At 42.9% G+C, this 22,308-nt stretch overlaps 1 pseudogene; it reads right to left on the reverse strand.

Moving 5' to 3' along the window:
• The window catches only part of LOC112074858 (plasma membrane calcium-transporting ATPase 3-like), a 44,500-nt pseudogene that overhangs the window by 3,166 nt on the left and 19,026 nt on the right, over nucleotides 1-22,308 (reverse strand).

Raw genomic sequence — 22,308 nt, forward strand, 5'->3', positions numbered from 1 at the left:
AGAAAGGCACGACGAGAGAGGCCAGAGAGACCATCTGGGTAGGGGCTGGAGTGGTTAGGGTTGAGAAAGGACAGGAGATAGAGAGAGATCATCAGGTAGGAGCTGAGTGGTTAGGGTAACTTGATTAGGTTACAGATTAGCTACTGATAGCTACTGATTAGGGCTACTGATTAGCTACGATTAGGCTACTGATTATTCTTACTGATTAGCTACTGATTAGGCTACTGATTAGGCTACTGATTAGCTACTGATTATTCTACTGATTAAGTTACTTGATTAGCTACTGATTATTCTACTGATTAAGCTACTGATTATTCTACTGATTAAGTTTAACTGAATTAGCTACCACTGATTTAGCTACTGATAGCTACTATTAGGCTACTGATTAGCTACTGATTAGCTACTGATTAGCTACTGATTAGCTACTGATTAGGCTACTGATTAGCTACTGAATTGCTACTGATTAGCTACTGATTAGCCTGACTGATTTAAGTTACTGATTAGCTACTGATTAGCCTACTGATTAGCTACTGATTATTCTACTGATTAGCTACTGATTAATCTACTGATTAATCTACTGATATAAGCTACTTGATTAGTAACTGATTAGCTACTGATTAGCTACTGATATAGCTACTGATTAAGTTACTGATGGTTAGCTTAGCTACTGATTAGCTACTGATTAAGCTACTGATTAGCTACTGATTAGCTACTGATTAGCTACTGATTAGGTACTGATTAGGTACTGATTAGCTACTGATTAGCTACTGATTAGCTACTGATTAGCTACTGATTAGCTACTGATTAGGCTACTGATTAGGCTACTGATTTAGGCTACTGATTAGCTACTGATTAGCTACTGATTTTAGCTACTGATTATTCTACTGATTAGTACTATTTAGCTACTGATTACGCTACTGATTTAAGCTACTAATTACTACTGATTATTCTACTGATTAGCTACTGATTATTCTACTGATTAGCGTGACTGATTAGCTACTGATTAAGTTACTGATTAGCTACTGATTATTCTACTGATTAGCTACTGATTAGCCTACTGATTAGCTACTGATTTAAGTTACTGAGTAGCCTACTGATTAGCCTACTGATTAGCTACTGATTAGTACTGATTATTGTGTATCTGATTAGGCTACTGATTAGCTACTGACGAGCTACTGATTTAGGCTTACTGATTAGGGCTACTGATTAGGCCTACTGATTAGCTACTGATTGAGCTACTGATTATTCTACTGATTAGGTACGGATTAGCTACTGATTAGCTATTGATTATTCTACTGATTAAGTTACTGATTAGCTACTGATTAGCTACTGATAGCTACTGATTAGGCTTACTGATTAGCTATGATTTATTCATACTGATTAGCTACGTGATTTAGGCTACTGATTAGGCTTACTTGATTAGCTATTAATTAGCTACTGATTAGGCTACTGATTAGCTACTATAATTAGGCTACTGATTAGCTTACTGATTAGGCTACTGATTAGCTACTAATTAGGCTACTGATTAGCTACGATTATTCTACTGATTAGCTACTGACCAGGTTACTGGCCTGTATTGCTGCATTGCTGCAATACAGGCCAATCAAGCTGTGCATACAACTGAACAGATAATGGTCAGAAGATTTTCAAAAAGGCGGAGGTGGCAGCCTACAAAAACTCTGACATCAAACATAGGAGGAGACAGAGCAACAGAAGGAGGAGACAGAAACAGAGAGGAAACAGAGAAACAGAGGAGGAGACAGAGCACAGAGGAGGAGACAGAGAACAGAGGAGGAACAGAGAAACAGAGGAGTAGACAGAGCAACAGAGGAGTAGACAGAGCAACAGAGGAGGAGACGAGAAACAGAGGAGGAGCAGAGAAACAGAGGAGGAGACACAGCAACAGAGGAGGAGACAGAGAAACAGAGGAGGAGACAGAGAAACAGAGGAGGAGGACAAGCAACAGAGGAGGAGCACAGAGAAAACAGAGGAGGAAACAGAGAAGAACAGAGGGAGTAGACAGAGCAAACAGAGGAGAGACAAGAGCAACAGAGGAGGAGACAAGAGAACAGAGGAGGAGGCAGAGAAACAGAGGAGGAGACACGCAACAAGGAGGAGACAAGAGAAACAGAGGAGGAGACAGAGAAACAGAGGAGGAGCAGCAGGAGGAGACACAGCAACAGAGGAGGAGATAGAAAGAAGAGACAGAGGAGGTGACAGAGAAGAACAGCAAGGAGGAGGACACAGCAACAGAGGAGACAATAGAGGAGATACAAGAAACAGAACAAGTATACAAGGAGGACAAAAAACAGAGATACACAAGGACGAACAGAGAAGACAGAGGAGCAACTTCGTCTCGGACCTAACAACACCCGTGCCAATTATAATCAACAAACACCTGCTTCTCGGCATTATCACTTAATATACAAATAATAATTTTATTAACACAACAACATTATTAAACACAAACCAACATTATTAACACAAAACAACAACAACAACATTATTATACACAACCAACTCTAACCACACTTATCTCTAATCCACAACACATAACAAAGACAAATAAACATTATTATATGGACCACACCACACACACACCACCAAACACAAGCACACAATCTATTATTTAAATCATCACAGAACAACAACGAACAGTTACAATTTCACACAAACAGACACAACAGAACTCTTATTTGTCCCCATGCTGCATTGCAACCGTAGTCTGCTTTTTGTGCGTTTGGAAGCAGTTCTCTTCCTTGCTGATCGCCTTTCAGTTCATGGGATATAGGACTCTTTTACTGTTGATATAATACTTTGTACCTGTTTCCCCAGCATTTTCACCAAGTCCTTGCTGTTGTCTGGAATTGATTGCAACTTTCGCACCAAAAGATACGTTCATCTCTAGAAGAACAAAACGCATCGCCTGTGTATAGTGGTTGGACAGCTGCGGGTCCCATGGTGTTTAACTTGCATACTATGTTTTACAGATTAACGTGGTACCTTCAGGCGTTTGAGATGACACCAGACATTGGAAGGAGTCTTAAAATTCTTCTAGTCTGGCGATTATTTGTTTTCCTATGATTCAAGCAAAGAGCACGATTTGAAGAGCCTGAAATACACCACAGTTACACCTCAATGGACTCAATATGTCAAATTAGCCTATCAGAATCTTCTAAAGCCACAACATCATTTTCTGAACTTTTGCCAAGCGTTAATCAAAGCCAGTCAAGTTAGTGTAGTGAAGTTGACCGACTGGAATTGTGAAATACAGTGCACTTTAAGTGAAATAATCTTTCCGTTAAACAATTGGTTGCGAAAAATTACTTGTGTCATGCAACAAAGTAGATTCCCATAACACAGTGGCAAAATATAGTTTGTTCACAAAAATTTGTGGAGTGGTTGAAAAAACTAGTTTTTAATTGACCTCAACCTACGGGTATGTTAAAACTCCGACTTCAACTGTATTATCTTACAATTAAGTGCTATTTGAGATATGCAATCATTTAGAAATGCACCCTGAAATATTCTATCTGTTTTGAAGACAAAAACCCATTCGAATTCATGTTTCATATTTCAATGACAAAAAATACTGTATTTACTGCACTGGTATTATTTTATCATGTACATTAATGTTTTACAGTCTGTAGAATCGCTAAACTTCAAAGTTCCATGACAGAATTAACAACAAAAAAGTGTGCCACTTTGTTGTAAAACACTGGACTTGATAAGATGGCTCATGTAAATTAGTATGCAAACAAAGATGCTACTTTACATTCTCAAAAGGTGTCACGGGTTATGTAGCTATGCCTCTTGCCTTTACCAGAGAATCTGATCTGCAATGATTGGGTAAGTAGATTAATCACATATGTGATTATTACCTAATGTAAGGGTAAAAATACATCACTTGTCTGAGGAGACAACATTCCCTGAAGGCGCCCAAACATAGAGAATCCCTTATCAGAACATCATCTCTGGCTTCTCATCCTTAGTGACAAGATCAAGGGATGATCAGAAAAACATTATTTGCCCCAAGTTAAACTTGTGCTGAAGATGATTAATCAGTACCAGCCAGACCTTTTGTTTTATAGTGATTTTGCACTATACCATCTATATTGTTTTGTTCATTACACATAAAACACCACGAGGACAGGAGGGCCTCTTCTTTTCAGTATTTAGAATAATCACATTCAATTCAGGCATTAGTGTATTCTTAGGAACAAAATTTCAATTTGAGCAAGGTGAGGAACAATTACATTGTAATAAGTCAGATGAGGCCTAAGAAACATTACCTTCTTTACTCATTTTCACTATTATCCTCAGTTACAAAGTCTGAGAATCCTGATCAACTACCAACAAATCAGTGCCCTCATGTTACTGTAAAGACAGATTTAGCCACTCTCCAGAACTTAACTGCCAAAATAAATGTGGAATGAAGGAGAAAGTAGTAAATTAACCAACATTAATATGATTATTATTTTCTTCCTCAGATGGCAGTTTACAAGGCTTGTCTTCCTTTGGATTGTACCTTTGACTTCCATGTTAACCTGCGTCACTGAAGTACACTACTGGGCTTGAGGCATTCACCTACAAGCCACCGTGCCCAAGTGTCACGTTGCATAGATGGAGACAGGCCGCAAGGAATATGCTATAGGGTTTTTTCTAAATCCGACCCAAAACCCAAAGAGAGGTCGTAAACCTCTCAATTATAATCACGAGAATGAAACCTGAGTGGCCGCAAGTGGTCTTAAGGGCACTGCCATCTCAGTGCAAGAGGTGTCACAGCATCCCCTAGTTTTTGAAAATTCAGCTGCATACATCTGGGCATCCACAGTGGACAGACTGGACACACATCTGGGCATCCACAGTGGACAGACTGGACACACATCTGGGCATCCACAGTGGACAGACGTCTACACATCCACAGTGGATACACATCCAGGCATCCACAGTGGACACACATCTAGGCATCCACAGTGGATACACATCTAGACATCCACAGTGGACACACATCTAGACATCCACAGTGGATACACATCTAGGCATCCACAGTGGATACACATCTAGGCATCCACAGTGGATACACATCTAGGCATCCACAGTGGATACACATCTAGGCATCCACAGTGGACAGACGTCTAGACATCTACAGCGACTAGCTCTTAGAAAACTATTCAGCATTTTGTTTTTTTATGTACTATATTTTACATTATTAGCTCAGGAAATGTTTTGTGTCTTTACATACAGCCGGGAAGAACTTTTGGATATTAGAGCGGCGGTAACTCACCAGAACTGCCATCATTACCACCAGGAACACGACTTCCCTGGAGCAGATCCTTAGTTCACTCTCCCCAGAGGAACTGAACTTCTTCCAGAGGCCGACCCAAAACATCACCGGCGGAGGAGAGGCACTCGAGGCGACCTGCTGGTTCGACTTAGGAGGCGCGCACACCACCCACCGCTTCCGAGTATATTACTCGCTAATGTTCAGTCTTTAGATAACAAAATTGATGAGCTTCGAGCAAGGATTTCTTTCCAGAGAGACATCGGGGCCTGTAACATGCTTTGTTTCATGGAAACATGGCTCTCTCAGGATACTCTGTCGGAGTCAGTTTAGCCAGTAGGATACTCAGTACATCATGCAGACAGGAGTAAATATCTCTCCGGGTAGTAGAAGGGCGGAGGGGTGTGTTTCATGATTAACGACTCATGGTGTAATTCTAGGAACATACAGGAACTCAAGTCATTTTGTTCACCTGACCTAGAATACCTCACAATTACATGCCAACCATATTATCTCCCAAGAGAAATCTCCTCCGTCATCGCCACAGCCGTTTTACATCCAACCTCAAGCCAAAACTTGAGCTTCACTAGACTTTATACAAACTGTAAACCACACATCCTGAGGTTGCATTTATTGTAGCTGGGGATTTTAACAAAGCAAATCTGAGGACTAGGCTGCCAAAATTCTATCAACATATTGACTGTCCTACTCGCGCTACCAAAACTCTTCAACATTGCTATTCAAACTTCCGGAATGCTTACAAGGCCCTCCCCCATCCTCCTTTCGGCAAATCTGATCACAAATCCATCTGGCTCCTCCCGTCCTATAGGCAGAAACTCAAACAGGAAGTGCCCGTGCTTCGTACTATTCAACGCTGGTCTGACCAATTGGAATCAACGCTTCAGGATTGTTTTGATCACGTAGACTGGGATATGTTCCAGGTAGCGTGCGAAAATAWTCTAGATGTATGCACGGATACGGTGACTGAGTTTATAAGGAAGTGTGTAGGAGATGTAGTGCCCACTGTGACTATTAAAACCTACCTTAACCATATCACCCACACAGACAGTGTGGTGAAGGCGCAACTGAGCCTCTTCAACCTCAGGAGGCCAAAGAAATTTGTCACCTAAAACCCTCACATATTTGTATATAGTCTTAATTCATTCCTCCTTAGATTTGTGTGTGTTGGGTATATATTGTGTAATTTTTMTTATATATTACTTGTTAGATATTACTGCACTGTCGGAGCTAGAAGCACAAACATTTCGCTACACCCGCAAAAATCACATGTGACCAATAACATTTATTTTATTTGCTGCCTACATACAGACTTGAAGTCATTGGCCACTCTAACAAATGGATCATTGGTCACTTTATCAATGCCACTTTAATAATGATGTTTACATATCTTACATTACTCATCCCATATTTTACACCACCTATTGCATCTTCCCTATGCCGCTCGGTCATTGCACATCCATATATTTATATGTACATATTCTTATTCCATCCCTTTAGATTTGTGTGTATTAGGTAGTTGTTGTGGAATTGTCAGATTACATGTTAGGTATTGCTGCACTGTCAGAACTAGAAGCACAAGCCTTTTGCAACACTCGCAGTAACATCTGCTAACCACGTGTAAATCTGATTTGATTTGGGATCGCTTGTACCGTTCCTTGTCAAGGCCCTTCCTGCTGAGGTCATGCATCATGTCAAGTTCTATATCAATGATGTTGAATTGTTGCGCACTATTGACAATTTCCCCGTGTGTTGCGGGCTGCTGTTCCTTTCCACTTAAGTCAGTCAAACCGGCCATCAAGGAGGGACAAGGTTACTCTATGGGTCATCACCATCAAGGAGGGACAAGGATACTCTCTGGGTCATCTCCATCAAGGAGGAACAAGGATAGTCTCTGGGTCATCACCATCAAGGAGGAACAAGGATACTCTCCCATCAAGGGAGGGAACAAGGATACTCTTGGGTCATCACCATCAAGGAGGAACAAGGAACGCTCTCTGGGTCATCACCATCAAGAGAGGAACAAGGATACTCTCTGGTCATCACCATCAAGGACGAACAAGGATACTCTCTGGCTCATCACATCAAGGAGGAACAAGGACGCTCTCTGGTCATCACCATCAAGGAGGAACAAGGATACTCTCTGGGTCATCACCATCAAGGAGAGAACAAGATACTCTCTGGTCATTACCATCAAGGAACGGACAAGGAGATCTCTCTGGGTCATCAATCAAGGAGGAACAAGGATACTCTCACATCAAGGAGGAACAAGATACTCTCTGGGTCATCACCATCAAGGAGGAGGAACAGGATACTCTCACAATCAAGGAGGAAAAGGACGCTTCTGGGTCATCACCATCAAGGAGGAACAAGGATACTCTCTGGTCATCACCATCAAGGAGGAACAGGATACTCTCTGGGTATCACCATCAAGGAGGAACAAGACGCTCTCTGGGTCATCACATCAAGGAGGAACACGGATACTCTCTGGGTCATCACCATCAAGGAGGAACAAGGATACTCTCTGGGTCATTACCATCAAAGAAGGACAAGGATACTCTCTGGTCATCACCATCAAGGAGGAACAGGATACTCTCACCATCAAGGAGGAACAAGGACGCTCTCTGGTTCATCACCATCAGGAGGAACAAGGTACTCTCTGGGTCATACCATCAAAGAGAACAAGGATACCTCTCTGGGTCATCACCATCAAGGAAGGACAAGGATACTCTCTGGTCATCACCATCAAAGAGGAACAAGGATACTCTCTGGGTCATCACATCAAGGAAGGACAAGGATACTCTTGGGTCATCACCATCAAAGAGGAACAAGGATACTCTCTGGGTCATCACCATCAAGGAAGGACAAGGGTACTCTCTGGGTCATCACATCAAAGAGGAACAAGATACTCTCAATCAAGGAGGAACAATATACTCTCTGGGTCATCACATCAAGGAGGAGGAAAAGATACTCTCACATCAAGGAGAACAAGGAAACTCTCTGGTCATCACATCAAGGAGGACAAGGCGCTCTCTGGGTCATCACCATCAAGGGGAACAAGATACTCTCTGTGTCATCACCATCAAGGAGGAACAAGGATACTCTTGGGTCATTACCATAAGGAAGGACAAGGATACTCTCTGGGTCATCACCATCAAGGAGTACAAGGATACTCTCTGGGTCATCACCATCAAAGGAGGACAAGGTATCTTCACAATCAAGGAGAACAAGGATACTCCTCTCTGGGTCATCACCATCAAGGAGACAAGGATACTCTCTGGGTCATCACCATCAAGGAGGAACAAGGATACTCTCTGGTTCATCACCATCAAGGAGGAAAGGATACTCTCTGGGTCATCACCATCAAGGGAGGAACAGGATACTCTACAATCAAGGAGGAACAAGGATACTCTCTGGTCATCACCATCAAGGAGGGACAAGGATACTCTCTGGGTCCACCATCAAGGAGGACAAGGATACTCTCTGGGTCATCACCATCAAGGAGGAACAAGGATGTTCTCATCAAGCAGGCCCTGTTCAGCATCTCTGTCAGTAACTGCTGTTCACTTTTGCAGGATGAGCTTTTGCTCCAGTGCTGCATGTTGGTTGTTTATTTATTTATCGGTGTGAAGATGACAGAAGCTTGCCTGGTTTCTGAAGCCATCGCTATCAGAAAAGCTTGCCTGGTCTCATGAAGCCATCGCTATCAGACAGAAGCTTGCCTGGTCTCATGAAGCATCGCTATCTGACAGAAGCTTGCCTGTCTCATGAACCATCGCTATCAGACAGAACTTCCTGTCATGAACCGATCGCTATCAGACAGAAGCTTGCCTGGTCTCATGAAGCCATCGCTATCAGACAGAAGCTTGCCTGGTCTCATGAAGCCATCGCTATCAGACAGAAGCTTGCCTGGTCTCATGAAGCCATCGCTCTCAGACAGAAGCTTGCCTGTCTCAATGAAGCCATCGCTCTCAGACAGAAGTTCCGGGTCTCATGAAACCATCGCTATCAGACAGAAGCTTGCCTGGTTTCATGAAGCCATCGCTATCAGACAGAAGCCTGCCCGGTCTATGAAACCATCGCTATCTGACAGAAGCTTGCCTGGTTTCATGAAGCCATCGCTATCAGACAGAAGCTTGCCTGGTCTCATGAACCGATCGCTATCAGACAGAAGCTTGCCTGTCTCATGAAGCCATCGCTATCAGACAGAAGCTTGCCTGGTCTCATGAACTGATCGCTCTCAGACAGAAGCTTGCCTGGTCTCATGAACCGATCGCTCTCAGACGAAGCTTGCCTGGTCTCATGAAGCCATCGCTCTCAGACAGAAGCTTGCCGGGTCCATGAAGCATCGTTATAACGACAGAAGCTTGCCTGGTCTCATGAAGCCATCGCTATCTGACAGAGCTTGCTGGTCTCATGAATCCATCGCTATCTGACAGAAGCTTGCCTGGTCTCATGAAGCCATCGCTATCAGACAGAAGCTTGCCTGGTCTCATGAAGCATCGCTATAGACAGAAGCTTGCCTGTCTCATGAAGCCATCGCTATCAGACAGAAGCTTGCCTGGTCTCATGAACGCCATTGTTATGTGAGGATACCTTCCATATGAATGTCAGAGTGCCTAGGTAATTACCACAGGCGTACTTGTAGAAAGTAAAAGTCAATGGAAGTTTCAAGTTGTCAATCTATTTCCTCCGCTGGATGTGTCATCAGGAGAAGAGTCCAGTAGAGCAAGGGTGAGTTGGGCCATTTTCTCTAAGGCTTGCAACAGAGTGTTTGTACTAGGGGCTTACCAGTCCGCATGATGTTCTCATAAAACGTCCACCTCTGGTGTATGTTGGGAGTGGACTGTTGGTGATGTCTGGTCAATGTTTGATTCACCTTCTTCAAGTGGATGCTGCCATGGACGCTTTTACATGCACCACATCCTCTCTGACATCTCATTTCATTTGGATACACAACAAAGAAACAAGCGTTTTAACTGAGAGGTTTTTAAAACATAAGCTTTTGGAAATACAGAATAAATGGTGCCGTTTTCCATCATCAGACACAGTGAATCTACAAGGAGTAGTAGCTTTCCATCATCAGACACAGTGAATCTACAGGAGTAGTAGCTTTCCCATCATCAGACACAGTGAATCTACAAGGAGTAATAGCTTCCATCATCAGACACAGTGAATCTACAAGGAGTAGTAGCTTCCCATCATCAGACACAGTGAATCTCACAAGGAGTAGTAGCTTCCCATCATCAGAACAGTGAATCTACAAGGAGTAGTAGCTTTCCATCATCAGACACAGTGAACTACAAGGAGTAGTAGCTTTCCATCATCAGACACAGTGAATCTACAAGGAGTAGTAGCTTTCCATCATCAGACACAGTGAATCTACAAGGAGTAGTAGCTTCCATCATCGACACAGTGAATCTACAAGGAGTAGTAGCTTCCATCATCAGACACAGTGAATCTACAAGAGTAGTAGCTTCCCCAATCAGACACAGTGATTCTACAAGGAGTAGTAGCTTCCATTATCAGACCAGTGAATCTACAAGGAGTAGTAGCTTTCCATCATCAGACACAGTGAATCTACAAGGAGTAGTAGCTTTCATCATCAGACACAGTGAATCTACAAGGAGTAGTAGCTTCCCATCATCAGACACAGTGAATCTACAAGGAGTAGTAGCTTCCATCATCAGACACAGTGAATCTACAAGGAGTAGTAGCTTCCCATCATCAGACACAGTGAATCTACAAGGAGTAGTAGCTTCCCATCATCAGACACAGTGAATTACAAAGGTAGTAAGCTTTCCAACATCAGACACAGTGAGTAATCTACAAGGATGTAGTAGCTTCCCATCATCAGACACAGTGAATCTACAAGGAGTAGTAGCTTTCCATCATCAGCACAGTGAATCTACAAGGAGTAGTAGCTTTCCATCATCAGACACAGTGAATCTACAAGGAGTAGTAGCTTCCCATCATCAGACACAGTGAATCTACAAGGAGTAGTAGCTTCCCATCATCAGACACAGTGAATCTACAAGGAGTAGTAGCTTCCATCATCAGACACAGTTAATTTACAAGGAGTAGTAGCTTTGCACAAACTTAATTGATATGAAAAAGTGACACAATCCATTCATAAAAATACCTGTAAAGTGATCTCGGTTTGCCCAGGGCTTGGATATTGAGGTAGAGAGCAGACTGCAGTAATCCCAGATCTGGATCCAGTTTGGGTGCCTTGTGTTGTGTTTCCTTGTATCTGTTGTAATAGTAGGATCCAAGGCCTTGTGGTAATTGCAGGAATCGGTCTGGTGTGGCTAAGCCTCTTGCCTTGAACTTCTCCAGATCGGGGTCCATATACCAGAGTGCTTTGGTCAATCTGGTAATGAATATTCAGCCTATATGGACATAAGAAAATAGGAGAAATATAAACATTTGAGTCTGATTATCATTATTAAATAAATTAACATGAATTAATTTTACATTAACAAACATCAACGAACATAATATAAGATGTATAATATAATACAACATTCTAATCTGTACTCTGAATGAAAAAATTATTGACAAAAAAATAAACAATTTTAATCACATGTAATGTATAATCAGTTCTTTACTGAAATGTAAATAAATATAATCCACTATTCATAGGTTTATCTAGACTTTGAGGAGAAACAGGGCTATTTAAAAAGAAGTTTAGCTCAGTAAAATGAATGCAGAACTGAAAAAGGTGCATTCTCCTATCTTCTAGATTCAAATCATAATTTAATGTGATGAGTAGAATATTTATGTAATACTGTTATTTGCACTCTCGTTATTATCCTGCAGTCGGCAGTACTGAGTCAAGTACGGCTTCATACGAGGTCACGTCCAGAGTCACTGAAGGATTAAGTGACCAAAAGGAACAACCCATTGTGTCATCTACTGCAGTGGTTCCCAACCTTTTCGGTTACTGTACCACCAACTAAATGTTGCTCTGCCCAGAGTACCCCTGATGTACCCCTTCATGTGCATTTTACCAGTAGTCCTATGGTCTCATGAGTCTTCTCAAGTACCCCCTGTCGATAGGCCGAGTACCACCTGTGGATAGGTCGAGTGCCCCTGTGGATAGACCAAGTACCCCCTGTGATAGACCAAGTACCCCCTGTGGATAGGCCAAGTACCCCCTGTGGATAGGCCATTACCCCTGTTGGATAGAGCCAGTACCCCTGTGATAGGCCAAGTGATACCGCTGTGGATTTAGGACCAGTACCCCCTGTGGATAGGCCAAGTACCCTGTGATAGGCCAAGTACCCCTGTGGATAGACAAGTACCCCCTGTGGATAGCCAAGTCCCCTGTGGATAGGCCAAGTACCCCTGTGATGTAGACCAAGTACCCCTGTGGATAGCCAAGTACCCCCTGTGGATAGCCAAGTACCCCTGTGGATAGACCAAGTACCCCTGTGGATAGGCCAAGTACCCTTGTAGGAGTACCGGTAGACAAGTACCCGTGGTAGGCAGTACCCCCTGTGGATAGACCAAGTACCCCCTGTGGATAGGCCAAGTACCCTGTGGATAGGCCAGTACCCTGTGTCCAGTACCCTGTGGATAGGCCAAGTACCCCTGTGGATAGGCAAGTACCCCTGTGGATAGACCAAGTACCCCTGTGTAGGCAAGTACCCCGGATAGGCAAGTACCCTGTGGATAGGCCAAGTACCCCTGTGGATAGACCAAGTACCCCTGTGGATAGCCAAGTACCCCCTGTGGATAGACCAAGTACCCCTGTGGATAGGCCAAAGTACCCTGTGGAGGCCAAGTACCCTGTGGTCCTAGTACCCCCTGTGGATAGCCAAGTACCCCCTGTGGTAGGCAAGTACCCCTGTGGAATAGACCAAGTACCCCCTGTGGATAGGCCAAGTACCCCTGTGGTAGGCCAAGTACCCCTGTGGATCCGTACCCCTGTGGATAGGCCAAGTACCCCTGTGGATAGGCCAAGTACCCCTGTGGATAGGCCAAGTACCCCTGTGGATAGACAAGTACCCCTGTGGATAGGCCAAGTACCCCCTGTGGATAGGCCAAGTACCCCCTGTGGATAGACCAGGTACCCCTGTGGATAGGACAAGTACCCCCTGTGGATAGGCCAGTACCCCCTGTGGATAGAACCCCCTGTGGATAGGCCAAGTACCCCTGTGGATAGGACCAAGTACCCCTGTGGATAGGCCAGTACCCCTGTGGATAGACCAAGTACCCCCTGTGGATAGACCAAGTACCCCTGTGGATCGACCAGTACCCCCTGTGGATAGACCAAGTACCCCTGTGGATTAGGCCAAGTACCCCCTGTGGACAGGCCAAGTACCCCTGTGGATAGGCCAAGTACCCCCCTTGTGGATAGGCCAGTACCCTGTGGATGACCAAGTTACCCCTGGTGGATAGGACCAAGTACCCCCTGTGGATAGGCCGAGTACCCCTGTGGAGTACCTGGGATCGAGTACCCCCAGTGTCCTAGTTTCCCACGGCGGGTAGGCTGAGTACCCCAGTGTCCTTATCCCCGGTGGATAGGCGAGTACCCCAGTGTCCTAGTTCCCACGGCGGATAGGCTGGAGTCCCCAGGGTCCTGGTACCCCTGTGGATAGTGTCAAGTACCCCCAGGGTCTAGTACCCCTGTGGTAGGTCATGACCCCAGGGTCCTGGTACCCCCTGTGGATAGGTAAGTACCCCCAGAGGTCCTGGTTACCCCCTGTGGACTAGGTCATGTACCCCCAGGGTCTGGGTACCCTGTGATAGGTCAGTACCCCAGGGTCTGGCCCTCTGTGGATAGGTCAAGTACCCCCAGAGGTCCTGTTCCCCCTGTGGATAGGTCAAGTACCCCCAGGGTCCTGGTACCCCCTGTGGATAGGTCAAGTACCCCCAGAGGTCCTAGTTCCCCTGGTTGGGAACCACTGATTTACAGAATAAACATTATTTAAAATGCACAATTTGAAGCATCAATCTATTCCATGTGTATAGCGCTTATACCAAAAATTGTCATAGAGAAAGCTTTACTAAATGTGCGGCCAATAGGCCTATACAGTCAGTTACTCACCACATTCTCCATCAATTGCGTCATTCGGCTGTCAGGAAAAAGCCCCCACCTCGGAGACAGTCGACCACGTCATTGTGGAGCTCCTGATCTGTGCAAAGTGTGTGCAATGCAATGGCAATGCATTTTGCAGGATATGCGGACTGTTCTCTGTGGTGCATGAGAACTTCAAACACATTCCGCCTTGGTGTTGTCTGTCTGTCTACTACAAGCAGTAAGCTTCCGGTAAAATGTAAGTTATGAATCACAAATCCCCATACATCTGAAATTCTTCAACGTCATCACTTATTTTGACTTAAATTTGGTTGTCCAAAATGCTACCATGTTTGCCCTTCGTCTTTGCTGATGAATGCCCTGATCTCTGGCCAGTCGTTCGGTGACGTGATGTTTCAGGTATTAACTGCTTCAAATAGGTCAGAAAATGTATTTAACCGACTGTTTGCAAATAACGTAAATAATATGAATTTGTTTAACCTGAATCATAAAAATAGTATGCATTTTGGCTGACCAAAGCCATACTGGCACGCGAGAGAAATGTGTGTGTGTGTGTGTGTGTTGTGTTTTGTGTCACTGTCGAATCAGAGGCCCAAAGCGGGTGATCTGAGGCGGTTTGGTCTTTGATTCTCACGCATCAGCATGGGAAATCGTCACGGGAGATTGGACACTATATGAACACAGCACCGCAGAAGTCAGTAAAAAAAAGTGAGAAAAGTGAAGCTCATCTGTTACAAATTAAATTTGTATGGCCTAACAGAATAAAACACAGAGTTAGAGAACGTCCTACCAGTAAATTAAATGTGTATGGCCTAACAGAATAAAATAAAAACAGAGTTTAGAGAACGTCCTACCAGTAAATTAAATGTGTATGGCCTAACAGAATAAACACAGAGTTAGAGAACGTCCTACAGTAAATTAAATGTGTATGGCCTAACAGAATAAAACACAGAGTTGAAACGTTCCTACCAGTTAATTAAATTTGTTTATGGCCTAAACAGAATAAAACACAGAGTTAGAGAACGTCCTACCAGTAAATTAAATGTGTATGGCCCTAACAGAATAAAACACAGGGTTAGAGAACGTCCTACCAGTAAATTAAATTTGTATGGCCTAACAGAATAAAACACAGAGTTAGAGAACGTCCTACCAGTAAATTAAATTTGTATTGGTCCTAACGAATAAAAAAACAGAGTTAGAGACGTCCTACCAGTAAATTAAATGTGTATGGCCTAACAGAAATAAACCACAGTAAATTAAATGTGTATGCCTAACAGAAATAAACCACAGTAAATTAAATTTGTATGGCTAACAGAATAAAACACAGAGTTAGAGAACGTTTCCTACCAGTAAATTAAATGTGTATGTCCAAACAGAATAAACCACAGTAAATTAAATGTGTATGGCCTAACAGAATAAACCACAGTAAATTAAATTTGTATGCCTAACAGAATAAAACACAGAGTTAGAGACGTCCTACAGTAAAATTAAATGTGTATGTCCAAACAGAATAAACCACAGTAAATTAAATTTGTGTGGCCAACAGAATAAACACAGAGTTAGAGAACGTCCTACCAGTAAATTGAATGTGTATGGCCTACAGAATAAACCACAGTAAATTAAATTTGTATGGCCTAACAAATTATACACAGTAAATGAAATGTGTATGGCCTAACAGAATAAAACCACAGTAAATGAAATGTGTATGGCCTAACAGAATAAAACCCAGAGTTAGAGAAGTTCCTACCTGCTTTCCCAATCTGCACAGCCAGTTTGGTGAGTTTACCCTGGTAGAACACTCTTCTCCTTTCTTTGTCTGTTTTGACTCTCTTTTCTGTCCTCCACCTCTCCTCCCTCTGCCACTCTTCAGAGGCTGCATCTCCATGGCCACAGAGCCTCGTCCTGCTTCTTGGCTGAGGACACACACAGGCGTTTCGAAGTAAGCCCAACCTGATCCCTGACCTCCAACCCCTGACCCTGTCTGTGATTGGTTACCTTTATTCTGGTTGTTCTCCACCACCACTTCGGCCTGCTTCCCTGATAATCAATGAATCATTTAATCAATCAGTCCATCAATGTTTGCTACAGATGGAATGCAAATACTATGTCGTTTTTAAACTCCATCTTACCCTTCTTCTTCTTACATCCTCCCCTCCTACTTTCCTCCTCCCCCTCTCCGGCCCCCAGCAGCGTAAAGATGATGCCGGTCTGAGAGTTGACCCCCCCCAGCTGTTACCAGCATCCTGCCTGAAACCCTCCATCACATGGGTACCTACAGAGAGACACACACCACAGACATTACAAATGATATACAAACGTACAAAAAGAACAAACGCATGTTCATACCCCCCCCCCCCCCACCCATTAAGATGCGTCGTACTGGAGGATTGACACATGATTTGATAAGATGTGAGGACCTCTGATCGTCCCTCCTGATTCTACTGGCTAATGTACAAGTCAACTAGATAATAAGATGGAGACCCTCTGATCGTCCCTCTATCTACTGGCTAACGTTTACAGTCCACTAGATAATAAGATGGAGGACCTCTGATCGTCTATATACAGTGAGTGCAAATAAGGTAAGAATAAGGATTATAAGATAATAATATATAGATAATAATAGATAATAAGACGGGAGGACATTTTACTGGTTAATGTACAGTCATTTGATAATAAGATGGAGGACCTCTGATAACCCCTCTCTTCTACTGGCTAAATGTTCAGTCACTGATGATTAGATGGAGGGCAGCAGTGTGACCCCGTGATGCATTGCGTAGGACCGTCCACCCTCTGGAGAGCCCTGCGGTTGCGGACAGTGCATTTGCCGTACCAGGCGATGATACAGCCCGACAGGATGGTTTGCACGCCTCCGAGTCAGACTTAAAGTTCACTCTGAATAACTATTTTCTGCTGGCGCATGTCTTGGAGCAACCTCTTGGTTTAAGTTAAATCACCTTGGGATACGAAACAAAGGATACAATTTTAGGAAAGTCGGCATTTCTGATCGAAATGCTGGTGAGTACCTCTGCCCTGATATCCAAAAGGTATTTCCATCTGTAAGTAATAATGCAAAAAAAACTTTTGGAATAACACACACATAAAAAAAAGACAGGAAACCAGGCGAGCATGTCTATTGGCGACATCTTGATACAGTCATGAGGAGGCGCGACAGTGCCTCATCCACTTAGGAGGTTGAAAAGGTTTGGCATGGCCCTTAAATTCTCAATAAGTTCTTACAGCTGTACAATTGAGAGCAGTCTTGACTGGCTGCATCACTGCTTGGTATGGCGCCACAGAGGGTGGTGCGGACAGCCCAGGTCATCACTCGGGCCGAGCTCCCGAGATCCAAGACCTCTATACCAGGCAGTGTGAAGAAAATGATCCCCTGCCACCCAGGACTTATGTACCAGGCAGTGTGAAGAGAATGATCTCCCTGCATATAGGACTTTTATACCAGGCAGTGGAAGAGAAATGATCTCCCTGCCACCCAGGACTTATATACCAGGCAGTGTGAAGAAATGATCTCCCTGCCACCCAGGACTTCATATACCAGGCAGTGTGAAGAGAAATGATCTCCCTGCCACCCAGGACTTATATACCCAGGCAGTTGTGAAGAGAAATGATCTCCCTGCCAGCCCAGGACTTCTATACCAGGCAGTGTGAAGAGAAATGATCTCCCTTGCCACCAGGACTTTATGATACCAGCAGTGTGAAGAGAAATGATCTCCCTGCCAGCCAGACTTCTATACCAGGCAGTGTTGAGCAGGGAAAATGTCTCCCTGCCAGCCAGGACTTCCGTATACCAGGCAGTGTGAAGAGAAATGATCTCCCTGCCACCAGGCTTCTATACCAGGGTGAAGAGAAATGATCTCCCTGCCAGCCAGGACTTCTATACCAGGCAGTGTGAAGAGAAATGATCTCCCTGCCACCCAGGACTTATATACCAGGCAGTGTGAAGAGAAATGATCTCCCTGCCATATAGGACTTCTATACCAGGCAGTGTGAAGAGAAATGATCTCCCTGCCATATAGGACTTTTATACCAGGCAGTGTGAAGAGAAATGATCTCCCTGTTGACCTATATTTTATTCTTATTTTTGCACTGACTCACAGGTTCCTACACACTCACACAAACACTCACTCCATCATTTTCTCACTCACACATAATATGCACATGCATTTACAGTGCCTTGCAAAAGTATTCATCCCCCTTGGCATTTTTCCTAGTAAAATTTGGTGAAGTGAAATGAAATTACTTGTTTAAAAATGTTAAAAACAATTTAAAACGGAAAAGTGGTGCGTGCATATGAATTCACCCCCTTTGCTATGAAGCCCCTAAATAACATCTGGTGCAACCAATTACCTTCAGAAGTCACATAATTTGTTAAATAAAGTCCACCTGTGTGCAATCTAATTGTCATATGATCTGTCACATGATCTCAGTATATTTACACCTGTTCTGAAAGGCCCCAGAGTCTGCAACATCACCAAGCAAGTGGCACCACCAAGCAAGTGACACCATGAAGACCAAGGAGCTCTCCAAACAGGTCAGGGACAAAGTTGTGGAGAAGTACAGATCAGGGTTGGGTTATACATTTTTTAAAATCCGAAACATCCCACGGAGCACCATTGAATCCGTTATTAAAAAATGGAAAGAATATGGGATCACAACAAACCTGCCAAGAGAGGGCCGCCCACCAAAACTAACGGACCAGGCAAGGAGGACATTAATCAGAGAGGCAACAAAGAGACAAAGATAACTGTGAAGGAGCTGCAAAGCTCCACAGCCGACATTGGAGTATCTGTCCATAGGACCATTTTAGACCATACACTCCACAGAGCTGGGCTTTACGGAAGAGCGGCCAGAAAAAAGCCATTGCTTAAAAAAAAAGAGGCAAACATTTTTGGTGTTCGCCAAAAGGCATGTGGGAGACTCCCCAAACATATGGAAGAAGGTACTCTGGTCAGATGAGACAAAAATTGAGCTTTTTGGCCATCAATGAAAACGCTATGTCTGGCACAAATCCAACACCTCTCATCATCCCGAGAACAACATCCCCACAGTGAAGCATGGTGGTGGCAGCATCATGCTGCGGGGATTTTTTCATTGGCAGGGACTGGGAAACTGCTCAGAATTGAAGGAATGATGGATGGAGCTAAATACAGGGAAATTATTGAGGGAAACCTGTTTCAGTCTTCCAGAGATTTAAGCTGGGACGGAGGTTCACCTTCCAGCAGGACAATGACCCTAAGCATACTGCTAAAGCAACACTCGAGTAGTTTAAGGGGAACTATTTACATGTCTTGGAATGGCCTAGTCAAAGCCCAGACCTCAATCCATTTGAGAATCTGTGGTATGACTTAAAGATTGCTGTACACCGGCAGAACCCATCCAACTTGAAGGAGCTGGAGCAGTTTGGCCTTGAAGAATGGGCAAAAATCCCAGTGGCCAGATGTGCCAAGCTTATAGAGACATACCCCAAGAGACTTGCAGCTGTAATTGCTGCAAAATGTGGCTCTACAAAATATTGACTTTGGGGGGGTGAATAGTTATGCACGCTCAAGTTCTGTTTTTGTCTTATTTCTTGTTTGTTATATAATAAAAACTATATTGCATCAGTGTGCTAGGCATGTTTTCTAAATCAAATGATACAAACCCCCCCAAAATCTATTTTAATTCCAGGTTGTAACTAGAGGCAACACAAATAGAAAATGCAAGGGGATGAATACCTTTCGCAGCCACTGTAACACTGACTCCACGCACCGCACGCACGCACCGCACGCAACGCACGCACGCACGCAACGCACGCACGCACGCACGCACCGCACGCACGCACACACACACAACAACACAGGTACTGCTGCTACTGCTGTTTATTGTATATAATGTTGCCTTACCACTTTACATATCTACCTCCATCACTCCAGTAATCCCTGTCCCCTTTCCCTATTATACATATCTACCCTCCATCACTCCAGTATCCCTGTCACCTTACCTCTATACATATCTACCTCCATCACTCCAGTATCCCTGTACATGTTTAATATGGTACTGACCCTGTATATAGTCACCTTACCCTATAAATATCTACCTCCATCACTCCAGTATTCCTGTACATTGTAATATGGTACTGCCCCTGTATATAGTCCCTTACCCCTATTCATATCTTCCTCCATCACTCCAGTATCCCTGTACATTGTTAATATTGGTACTGACCCTGTATATAGTCACCTTACCTATACATATTCTACCTCCCATCACTCCAGTATCCCTGTACATTGTTAATATGGTACTGACGCCTGTATTATAGTTCACCTTCCCCCTATACATATCTACCTCCATCACTCCCAGTAACCCCTGTCTCTTCCCCTATAATATCTACCTCCATCACTCCCAGTATCCCTGTCACCTTACCTCTATACATATCTACCTTCCATCACTCCAGTATCCTGTACATTGTTAATATGTACTGACCTGTATATAGTCACCTTACCCCTATATATCTACCTCCCCATCACTCCAGTATCCTGTACATTGTTAATATGGTACTGACCCTGTATATAGTCCACCTTCCACCTAATTTACATATCTACCTCCATCACTCCAGTATCCCTGTACATTGTTAATATGGTACCTGACCTGTAATAGTCACCTTCCCCCTATACATATCTACCTCCATCACTCCAGTATCCCTGCACATTGTAATATGGTACGACCCTGTATATAGTCACCTTCCCCTATACATATCTACCTCCATCATCCAGTTCTTGTCACCGTACCCCTATACATATCTACCTCCATCACCCAGATCTGTACATGTTATATGGTACTGACCCTGTATTTGGTCACCTTATCCTATACATATCGGTATGCTTTCTCAATGTATTTCATATTCTTAATTTATTTCTCATATGTTTCTGTTTCTTCCTTGAAATGTTTAGTATTTACATTGCTATTGATTCCTGCATTGTGGGAGTTGGAGCTAGAAAGGCATTTCACTGTACCTGTGACGTTAAAGCGTTGAATACACAGACACACCCCACCAGAGAGCAGCATTGGGTCTTTGTCCACAGTCTTCCCAACGTGGTCTGATTCCCCAGTCAGAGAACTCTCATTTATCTTCAGGTCATTTCCTGGATCAGGACAACCATCCGCGGTAACAGGTCCCCTATAGAGAGCATACAATACATACAGTACATATGTTATACATATAGGTAAATATACAGTACAGATGTTATACATATAGGTATAATATACAATACATACATGTCATATGTTATACATATAGGTATAGATACATATATACAGTACATATGTTATACATATAGGTATAGTATATAACAGTACATATGTTATACATATAGGTAAATATACAGTACATACAGTATAGTGTTATACATATAGGTATATACAATACATACAGTACATATGTTATACATATAGGTATAATACATACATACAGTACATATGTTATACATATAGGTTATATATACGTACATATGTTATACATATAGTTATATACAGTACATGGATGTTATACATAGGTATAATACATACATACAGTACATATGTTATATATAGGTATAGATACAATACATACAATACATATGTTATAACATATAGGTATAGATTCAATACATGATGTTATACATATAGGTATAGATACAATACATACAATACATAATGTTATACATAATAGGTAAATATACAGTAAATAATGTTTATACATATAGGTATATATAACAATACAATACAGTACATACTGTTATACATATAGGTATAGATACAATACATACAATACATAATGTTATACATATAGGTATATATACAATCATACAGTACATACTGTTATACATATAGGTAAATATACAATACATACAGTAATAGTGTTATACATATAGGTATAGATACAGTACATACAGTACATAGTGTTATACATATAGGTATATGATACAGTACA

The sequence above is a fragment of the Salvelinus sp. IW2-2015 genome, unplaced genomic scaffold, assembly GCF_002910315.2.
Source record: "Salvelinus sp. IW2-2015 unplaced genomic scaffold, ASM291031v2 Un_scaffold2849, whole genome shotgun sequence".
NCBI classification, from domain to species: domain Eukaryota; kingdom Metazoa; phylum Chordata; class Actinopteri; order Salmoniformes; family Salmonidae; genus Salvelinus; species Salvelinus sp. IW2-2015.